General features: G+C 35.1%; 1 long non-coding RNA gene across 1 annotated transcript in view; it reads right to left on the bottom strand.

Annotated features, from left to right (window-relative positions):
* Positions 1 to 225: 225 nt before the first annotated feature.
* LOC131038593 (uncharacterized) overlaps positions 226 to 11121 on the bottom strand; it is a 34516-nt gene continuing 23620 nt past the window's right edge. The window contains exon 2 of the long non-coding RNA XR_009104512.1: positions 226 to 1858. This is a non-coding gene — a long non-coding RNA (uncharacterized LOC131038593). The remainder of the gene's footprint in view (positions 1859 to 11121) is intronic.

Here is an 11121-nt window from a genome sequence, read left to right as displayed (position 1 = left end):
AACATATATGTGCCATCAAAAAAGACCTTTCCTGTTGGTTGCTTACATCAAATATGAGTATCATTCACATCTATAGTTGTTGGGGAGAAAATGAGGACAATGATTAAAAAATAAGATAGCAAAAACCCTTTAAATACAAAACATCGGAATTTTTTCTGATGTAATTGTTGTTGCTGCATCTATAACAATGTTTTTATTATATTGCAATCATAAAAGTCATGCATCTATTCAAAGAAGATGAGTTAGTGTGCATTATGGCATTTTCAAATGTTTCTATAATGCCTTACAACCCCAGAGATTGCCTTGCAAGAAAAACAAAGATAAAACAAAAGTAGAATCTTTGATTGACAAAGATTAAGAACAAAGATTTTTATTTGTGTATCCTCTGCTTCTGCGCTTAACGTGATCGAAGTAAGAAAAACAGAAAATAAAACCTTTTTGTCTTAATCCTTTGCATTATGCTGCATTCATAGAGTTATAAACTCATACATTTTATAATGTTTATTGCAGTGTCACAATAAATTTTCATGGCATGAGTTAGGATGAGGTTGACATTCAAAGTGGAAGTATTGAATCTGATTATGCACTTGAGGCTGAGGTTGAGAGGGGTGACCATGAAAGTGAAACCCAAACCACCAATTCCATGACGAGTGTCACTGCAAGTATGAATTGCCCCTCCACAATACTTGCAGATTTTGCTAAGCATCCTGTTCATCCTAAATTTCCTTCAAGATGATTTGCAACAAAAATACAACGCAGGCCTGGGACAACTGAGGTCACAATTTTGTGGAAGTGCCACTTTTGTGGCCTTGAATTTCAAGGTAGCATTACCAGAGTTATTGTCCACCTCCTTCATATCTGAGGAAAAGATGTAGAAATATGTAAGCTTTTGGGGAGACCGGCCAACCTGAAATTCAAGGCTAAGATATGTAGCCTATGGAGTGTCGATGGTGAAGACAATGCAGTTGCACCTATATCTGTTTTTTTGTCGCATAGGCCGATGGGTCATCAAAGCCAGCCATGCAGTTCTACTTCTACTTTGCAAAGGCAAGTTGCACATATGCCAACTTCTTCTTCAGGGGCCCATGCAGCAGAGACTAAGAGGAACACAAGTTAACAACTGATGCTCCTTGCCCAATAGCTAAATTATTAAATGTGCAAATGAGGGATGATGCAAATGAGGTCACAGGAAAATTCTTCTTTGCCAATAGCATTCCATTCCATGTGGCTCGATCTCCTGAATATAAGCAAGTGATGTCAATGGTAGCAAGGGTAGAACCATCATATGTACCACTAGGGGAGACAAATTGAGGACCACAATCTTGGATAAGAACCATTCCAAGGCAATGTGTTAATAGAGATAATGAAGGAATGTTGGGTGGAAAGTGGATGCAGTAGAGTCATGGATGGGTGGACAGACATTAGGCACCGTCCACTCATCAATATCATCTTTACATGTTCAGAGTGCCCATATTTTGTAAGGCAGTTGATTGTTCAAGGCATTCCAAATATGTTGATTTCAGTTTCCAATCCTCAAGGATGCTATTAAGGAGGTTGGACCACAAAATGTGGTCCAAGTAGTTACACGTGCGGGTCATGTATGCAAAGCTACAGGTATATTAATTGAGACAGCTTAATCTGCAACCACCACACTTCACATGCACTTTTCAGGACATTATCTAAGAAGGAATTCTGAAACATGTCAAGACTAGATGTATCCTATTTAATTCTCTTAGAGAGAATACTTGAGTTGCAAGAGGCATTGCACATAACAGTTCTGACAGCAAAATCAAATCACTGGCCTAAATCCAAGACAGAACAGGTGAGAGTGAGAGTGAAGGATGTATTTGTCATGACCCTGCCACAAATACAAATCGCAGCATTCAAAATGTGAGCCACGTGTCAATAAACCATGGTAGATCCCTAGTTAAAAAGCATATTGATACCTTAATGATCATGCATATCAACTAAATCGTAGGTTATGTTCTTACACCTACGATTCCTCTTTAAGAAATAATAAAAGATTAAATGATATTTCATTAAAAGGACAAAGGGGAGCGAAAGAAAGGTTGTCTATTGGAGATATAAAGGCTATATTAAGAAGAAAAATCAAAAGGGAAAGGGCAATCAATCAATCGCTCAAGCAATCAATTGTGAGTAAATCAAGCGACTTACAAATAAGCAATTACAGCTTTGATCCAAACTGATAATAATCAGAAAAAGATTTAATTGCATGAGAAGGAAGAAGACAGACTATCAATCTTAAGGGGGTATATTGAAAAGCAGCTATTAATGAGGTTCATGGTCGCAATACTCAATGTAATATTAAAAACAATTCCTTGCCAAAAGTATAATTATCCACTGCCCAAGAAAACGTTGGAAGATCATCAAAGATGCAGTAAATTGCATAGGAAGTCTGCAAATAAGAAGGCTGCAAAAGAAATAAAAGAATTGATTGTGGGCGCTAAAGGAAGAATTAATTAATATTATGAAAACTGTAATTAAAAGTTTATTTCCAAGGGCTTTGAGAGAGTTGTGACTGTTGGTGGAAGATCCTATATATAAGAGATCAAATAAGGGGAAGATCATCATGCAAAAATATATTTTATATCCGACTTTCATTGCTTGTGGAATGTAAAACATGGTTCAGCAAATAGAGGACCCTGGAAACCCTCCAAGGAGATATAAAGAATTTTTAAAATGAAACCTCTTAAATTCTTCTAGCAAGTTAACAACGATAACCCTTAATCTTGCCATTGCTGAGTTAGGGACGAAAACCCCTGATTCAAGCTGAAGCTGATCTAAAAACACTTCCAAAGTACACAAACAAGAGGAAATCGTCACAGTTTAGAGGAAAAAATTATAGCAGAAAACCAAGATAAATTCTATTTTCACAATTATTCATAGAATTATAAAATTAAATATATCAGTTTAGATAAAGTTATATTTATAAATATAATGCAATTAATTCATATTTATAAATATAATGCAATTAATTCATATTTATAAATATAATGCAATTAATTCTAATTAATTCTAAGTTAGAATTATTATTTTAAGGCAAAAATTAGAAATGTTCTAGAAAAGGACATTACAATAGTGACAAGTAAATGTTTTTTGGGATGATGCAAAATATATTGTCTTGATCATTACTCCAATTTTCCAGGTCATTAGATATGGGGATGCCAATGCACCTAGCCTAGGAAAGATGCATGGGTGCATTAATTTTATGCTAGACCAAATGATGCTGTCCGAGAGGAGGACCACACATTAGCATTCTACAATGAGCACATTCAGCCAAACATTCATCAGATGGGAGATGCTCAACACTCCCTTGCATGTGGCTGCGTATGCATTGAACCCTAAGTGGTGTAAGCAATGGCCTTGTAGAGTTACCCGCATACATGATGGTGAAGTGAAGGCAAGGTTCATGAGGACCATCCAAAACATAAATGATCTTGCAAAGGCCGGCATCATTCCTACCAAGTGAACAAAACTTGCCACTTTTAGGGGTTATTGTCATGTACCCTCCTTGATCATTATATATATACTAAATAAAGCAATTATTATTATTAATATAATAATTAACAACGTACGATTATTTAAAATTTATTTATTTATATTATTTGATTAATATTTATTACCGATAATATTCTTGAAATATTCAAATAAAAATAATAATAAATTAATATTATATTATAAACACAATTTATATAATATATATATTATTTACATATTCTTAATTGTAAATAAGTGTGATTTGTTTTTAATTATTATGCCACAAGGTGCAATACAACTCTTCATATCTATATCTCCTCATCAATGAACAATGAAATAATACAACTCTTGTATTATTTGTAAAAAGGAGGATAGCCTACAATACGTAAATAAGGCCAATTAACAGAATGACACATGACTGAGGTATAGGGTCAACATCATCACTGGTGGTTAACAATTGACAAGGATAAGCAAGTTAGATGACTATATGAATAAGATCGATGAATACACAGTATGAACAATGAGTTGAAGAGAAGACTTCATAAAAAGCTTTTGTCGATTATCTTGAACAACCGACTATAGCATATAAAAGAACATCGATTGTGTTAAAGTGAATGCAAGGAAAATATATTAATAAGAGGCTATGATTATAATTAGTGATCGGGGTATATAATGAAGACAAAAGTAATTTGTTTATAACATACATACAGTATTAACAATGGATGCGATCTCTATTAAATATTTGTTTATTAACAAATGTTAATGGGATTAGAATAAAAGAGCGCCTTTCCTTGAATAAACGCCTCCCACCATAAAGTCGCCTCTCTCCAAAAAGGGATGAAACGATATAAAGGGAGAATAAGGAGTGTGAGTTCAGAAGGGAGATTTACGGAACTTATTTTTTTTATCTCATTACTCAATTGAGGATTAGTATCATCTGCCCTCTTTACTTCTTATTACCAGCAATTACATACAACTATAAGTATAAAATATATAAATATTTAAGGAGAAGAGAGGGACATTATCTGACAACATCTATCAAATCAGATCAGGTCAGAACTGTTATTAAGTTACAGGCAGTAACATCCTTGTTTCGGGTGGTATGCATAGGGGATGTGTTTAATAGGTAAGCTTCATATATGTAGCCCGATAATGTTTGTATATAGAATTTAATAACAATATTAACCAAGACTGCAATATTCTATAACAGTAATACTTATTCCATAACAGTGGCAGACCAGATCTGCTATGCGTCAGATCTGTCTGCCCTTTTACCAGCACCTAAATATAGTAATAACCAATGTTTAAACCAGTGGTAGTATCAACAAAGTATCTAACAGGTAATTAACAAATACATTCATAATTGGTTATATTATTTAATTAATTTATTTATGTGTATATATTCAAATCAGAATAAGGATTATATATATATATATATACATAATGTCTTAATTAGACAAATAACGATATTAGATTGTAAATCAGAAAGAGCTCATAAGAATTAAGGATGTATGATAGATGAACAATTTATTTATTAATAGTTGATTGAGCAATGGAATATTACTGATTGGATTCAAGATAAGGGGAAATGTCTCCTAATATATTTAGTTTGAGTCATAAGTATATTGAAATAGATTGATTATGGTTAAAACATGTCTAGAACCTAGTAGGGGGCATTACACTTATTTCGAGGAGGCCAAGATGGATAAGGCAATTGTGGCATAGGAGAACGCAATTTTGTGGTGGAATTACCATGGACCGAAATCTTTGATTACCACACTAGCCATTCAATTGCTATCTCAATTTTCTAGTTCCTCTACTGCTGAGAGGAATTGGTCTACTTGTAGCTTCATCCACTCTCTTAAGAGGAGCAAGCTTACCTCTAGGAAAGCAAAAAAGCTTGTGGTTGTACAGTGTGTTGAATTTCATTGACCGCAAGACACTTGTGTACAAAGAGAGTACAGCAACACGATGCAATGTAGAACCAAAGAAGCCAACACATATTGATGAGGATGCTACAGTTACATAGGGAGGGTTGGCTCGTATTAGTTTGGAGGAGCTTGACCATGTGGAGTCCACTTCCAACAATTCTAGTGATGAGGAGTTTTGGGATGCTTAGAGACCTTAGTTCACTCACTTTTGTTATTTTAACATCATTATACTCATTGTGATCATCATTACGAGATCTTGAATATAATATAAATTTTGAATTCAATATTTTCATTATTCAATGTTAGATAGTTAATGTTCACTTCAAGTTCAAAGTTGTGAGCCCTATATACAATCCTTCCCTTACTTTTGGAAGCCCTGTAATGAAATCCATTAAAATACTCCCCCATTTTTATTTGGTATTGGCAAAGGTTGTAACAAACCGGCTGGAAATGTCTTCTCGACTATCATGCCCCTACCAGACTAGGGTTAGCAACCTTTAATAAATACAGATCGCACTCTGTATTAACAATAAACCTAGGCAATAACAACGAACCGACCAAGGGTAAATAGCAATTCAATGTAAGGGCTGACCAAGGCTAAAGGGAATATAATAGCAACTCAAAATAAGGGCTAACCAGTGATAAAGAAAATATAATTATTTGCAAGGTAGCAACCGATTTTTAAGGATGCGTCTCTTGCAAAGTGAAGGGGTGTGTCTCCTCATTACAAGATATAAAAAGGAGATCAAATCATTGGGAGAGGCATCAACTCAGAAGATAAATTCAGAACAGCAGGGAAAAAATCAATTAACAATCAATAAAGCATCAATCTATAAGCAATTAGAACAATTCAATTCATAAATTTAGAGTAGAATTCCAGATATACACTCAACAATACATACAGCTTCAGAAATTCATTCAAGAATTATTCCTAAGAGCAATTGAATATTATTCAAGGGATTGATTGTCAATCCATCAAGAAGTATTATTCAACACTCTCGCAAATATACAAAGTCATCAGTTTTGAGCTCTAATTAGTACTTGTGAACCAGATGGGGTTTGGACCCCACGGGATGGGCCAAGGTTTGGAAGGACAGGGTATATTCCTACCCTTTGGAAAGCTAGGGATGGGGTCCTAGGTATTGTCACTGAATAGGGTCCAAGCTCACAGGTAAGCTAGGGTTTGAAAGGACGAGGTCTTTTCCTACCTTTGGCAAACTAGGGACAAGGTACTTGATTTTGTCATTGTTGAGTTAATGAAACAAATTTGCAAGGTATTTACAAAGAATTCATAATTTGATCAACTTGGATATCATGCTTTGATGTATTGACTTGAATATATTTATATAGATTGCAATCCTTGATAAAACTATTGTTATATCTTTAGTGAATTCTATTATTTCAAAGAATATCCCAAAAAAGGCGCATGACAATTGGTATTAGAGCATTAATCCTGCCAGCCTATGGATCAAAGGAAAGTGTATGCAATTGAGCCAAAGAGCTCAAACAGCTTTGGAAAGAAAAGAGAAAACTAGAGGCAAGTAGCAACCCAAGTAATAGTAATAAAATGAGTGATCATGAGATTAATCAAGGAAATGAATTGAGGGCTTTTATGGAACAACAAGAGAATAAAACACAATTGCTTCTCCAAACACTTCAAAACATTAACAATACAATCAATACTCTTAAGCCTAACCAAACCAATGGAAGAGATTGTTAATTCCAACCATTCTGAAAATAATAATAGAACTCCATTAAGATCATCACCTAGATTAACAAGGCCTACATTCTTACCTAGAGAATTGCAGCCAAGAGAAGAACGCAACATGGCAACAAATTACCTTGACAAATGTGTAAAAACTTTTTCAAGAATTGACCCTGACCTTAGAAGACATTCCATCTAAGGAATATTGTGATGCAAGAACAAGAAACACCTCAAGAAGAGAAAGAATGCAGCCCAACAAAGATTTACAACCCCAAATTTGATGGGTCAGAGGTAGGTCACCACGTGAGTATGGATCCAAAAATTAGCACATATAATAGCCCCATGACAGAAAATGCTATTACATTTGCCATTCTACACTTAGAGGGGATTGCACACAATTGGTGGCACCATAGAATTGCCACACAAGGGCGTCAAAGCGTGGCAACATATGACAAATTTACACAAAAACTTACAGATTGATTTAATCAAAAGCATCCTGAAAGACATTTGAAAGAGTTGACACAACTAAACCAATGAGGTTCAATAGAGGAAGGTGGCAGAATTTCAAAGAATTTCAATCATGGGGCCTAGTGTTACTAAGGGAAGGCTCACATACCTATTTATTGAAGGATTGACGGAGTCAATCCATGGCTTGGTGGGCACTATTGATCCTAAATCCTTACAAGATGCAATCAAAAAGGCATTGAGGCTAGAAGTTACAACAACTAAGAACAAGACCTATTCTCAGAGTATACCAGCTAGGTCACATAAACAACCCTTTGACAAGGATAATTTGCAACCAAAAGCATCACCTCCTCAATCCAACGAGGAAGAATCGTTAAGAGAACTTCCAAAGAAGAATGTATGTTTCCATTGTAGAGAACCATGGAAGCTGAGTCATCAATGTTCCAATAAGAGGCAAATCCGCCCCCCAGAAGCAATAATAGATGATGAATCTAAAGAGAGATACTGAATCCCAAAGGAAAAGGAGGCAACAAGATGATGAAGAGTTTGCAAGTGGTACATTGGCCACACTTTCAAGGGCGCCCAAGTATCACCCCATTAGAATTCATAGTGTTTTACAAGAACAAAAAGTGATTGTCTTGGTGGATAGTGGTGCTACGCACAATTTCATTGATGAAGGTTTGGTAATGAGGATGAAGTTAAAAGCTGAATATTTTTAAGGTTTCAAAAAAGTCATGGTAGATGAATTCACTAACCCTTGCACACAACGAATTCAGCAAATTTGTATTAACTTGGAGAAACATCAAATAAGTGAATATTTCTATGTGGTAAACATGGGTGATAGAAGATGTGGTTTTAGGCATTCAATGGAAGTATGTTTCCAACATAATGGTACAGATGTAATTCTACAAGGTCTAACAAATGGATCTCCAAAGATAGCATCGTCCTAAAGGGAGGAGAATATAACAAACAAGATTAGTAGAACAAGAAAAGACCTTTATGATAGCCACCCCTTGATCCTAAATTACCTAATGAGAGGAAAAAACAATTTTAAAAGTGGACCAAAAGGATATAGAGCTTTTCAGAAAAGAACATTGCATTTAAGGCTATAGATTTGTGTCGTGCTTCTAATCCTCATCTTAATATGTAAAAAGCTCACCCTTACCTTGATTCAAAGACATCTCCATGATATAGTGCAAACATTGGGTCAACCAAATCGGTCCCTTGCAAATACAAGGAGGATCTAAGGATTATAAATCTCCAAGGGTTGGTTTGGGACCTTCATATTGGCAAAGAATACAATTGACGAGATAAAAACCAACATTGCTTGAGGACAAAAAATCTTGGGAAGGGCGGACTTTCATGCCCTTGCCAATCAAGGTTTAGCAGCCCTTAATAAATATAAATCAGAATCTTTATTAACAATAAACCTAGGCAATAACAGGGAGCTGACCAAGAGCAAAATAACAATTCAATGTAAGGGCCAATCAAGGCTAAAGGGAATATAATAGTGTTCCAAAATAAGGGCCGACCAAGGTTAAAGTAAATATAATTATCTAAAAGGCAGCAATTAAGTTTTAAAGGATGCATCCCTTGCAAAGTGAAGAGGTGTGCCACCTCGTCATTATAAGTTATAAAAAGGAGATCAAACCATTGGGAGAGGATCAAGCCACAAACCATTGGGAGAGGATCAAACCACAAACCATTGGGAGAAACATCAACTCAAAAGATAAATTCAGAACAGCAAACATGATCAATTAACAATCAATCAAGCATCATTCTATAAGCAATTAAAACAATTCAAGGCAAAATTCTAGAAATACACTCAGCAATTCATATAATTTCAAAAATTCATTCAAGAAGTATTCCTAAGAACATTCAAATATTATTCAAGGAATTGATTGTCAATCCATCAAGAAGTATTATCCGGCAATAGTCTAGCAAATATACCAAGTCATCAATTTTAAAATCTAGTTAGTACTTGTCAACCGAACAGAGTTTGAGCAGACTAGGTGGGCTAAGGTTTGGAAGGACAAGGTTTTTTTCCTACTGGCAAAATAGGGGCAGGATCTTGGGTATTGTCATCAAACAAGGTTCGGTCTCATAGGGTGACCTAGAGTTTGGAAGGACAAGGCCTTTTCCTACCTTTGACAAACTATGGACAGGGTCCTTGGTTTCCTCACTATTGAATTAGGGACAAGATCTTTTAAATTAACAGATTTGAAAGGTATTTATAGGGAATTCACAATTTGATCAACTTGGGTATTGTGCTATGATGTATTGACTTTAATGTATTTATATAGATTGCAATTCTTGATAAAACTTTTGTTATATCTTGAGTGAATTCTATTTTAAAGAATATCCCCAAAAAGGGACATTACATCTACCTTGTTTCTTTAGCAAACAATACAGTCCTTGATATCTTTTAAAATATCCCCTTTGAGGCCTTTCCAAGAAAATATTTCCCTTATTTGCTTGTATGTTTTGTATTAAACTCGATGACTTGCTAATGAAGAATCATGGTAAGCCCTCATAATCTTTTCTTTTATTTTTTATCCTAGGATAAGATATATTCTATCTTTGTGGAGAATGAGCTCCTCCACCACCTTGTACTTGTCATTTTGTAGTTTTCCTTCCAATTAGACATTTGCCAATGCATCCTTGGCATATTCTACAAGTATCGATTTCTTCCAATCTACAAAGATGTTCATCATAGAGCATGGATCAGGTCTTCACAATAAAGCATCAGACAACATTATTCTTGCTAACCCACTTCTATTGTCCATCATTTAGATCCTTTTGGTTCAAAAAGAATCTTAAGCTGTTATGGTTAGTTTGACAATAAATCTTCCACAAACTAAGTATTGTCTAAACTTGGCAAGGGCATACATAATACCTAGAATTTATTTGTCATAGATAGAGTTATTCTTCTCCGTCTCCTTAAGCTTGTGACTTTCAAAAGCTATTGGGTCATTATTTTAAATTAGTACAACTCCAATACCTTTCCTTAGAAGCATCACATTCTAACTCAAGTGCACGAAAAAGTTTGGAATGGCTAAAACCAGACAAGAACCCATTATTTCTTTGAGTTTGTCAAAAGCCTTTTGGGCTTCTTCATTCCATGTAAAAGCACCTTTCTTGCTAAAAATTTGTCAATGGGACAGTTAACTTTGAAAATCCTTTGACAAATATTTATAACAGCTGCAGAGTCCCAAAAATCCCCTTAAATGAGTTATAGAGTCTTTGGGCTTGGCTAATCTACTATTGCCTTGACTTTTTCTTCACCACACTAACCCCTTGGGCGTTTATCTTGTGCTCTAAATACAAACTTTCTTCCATCCCAAATTCACGTTTGAATGCTTTAGCTAATAGCGATTGTTGCTCAAGTATCCCTAATGCTTCACCAATTTGCCTAAGTGATCCTCCCAAGTTTTACTATAAATCAATGTCTTCAAAGAACACCAAAAGAAATTTCCTCAATTGTTTGCTAGATATGTGGTCCATGCATGATTGAAATCTAGC

The sequence above is a fragment of the Cryptomeria japonica genome, chromosome 3, assembly GCF_030272615.1.
Source record: "Cryptomeria japonica chromosome 3, Sugi_1.0, whole genome shotgun sequence".
Taxonomy (NCBI): Eukaryota; Viridiplantae; Streptophyta; class Pinopsida; order Cupressales; family Cupressaceae; genus Cryptomeria; species Cryptomeria japonica.
Note: the sequence above shows the minus strand (reverse complement) of the source record. Positions and strands in the feature narration are given on the sequence as shown.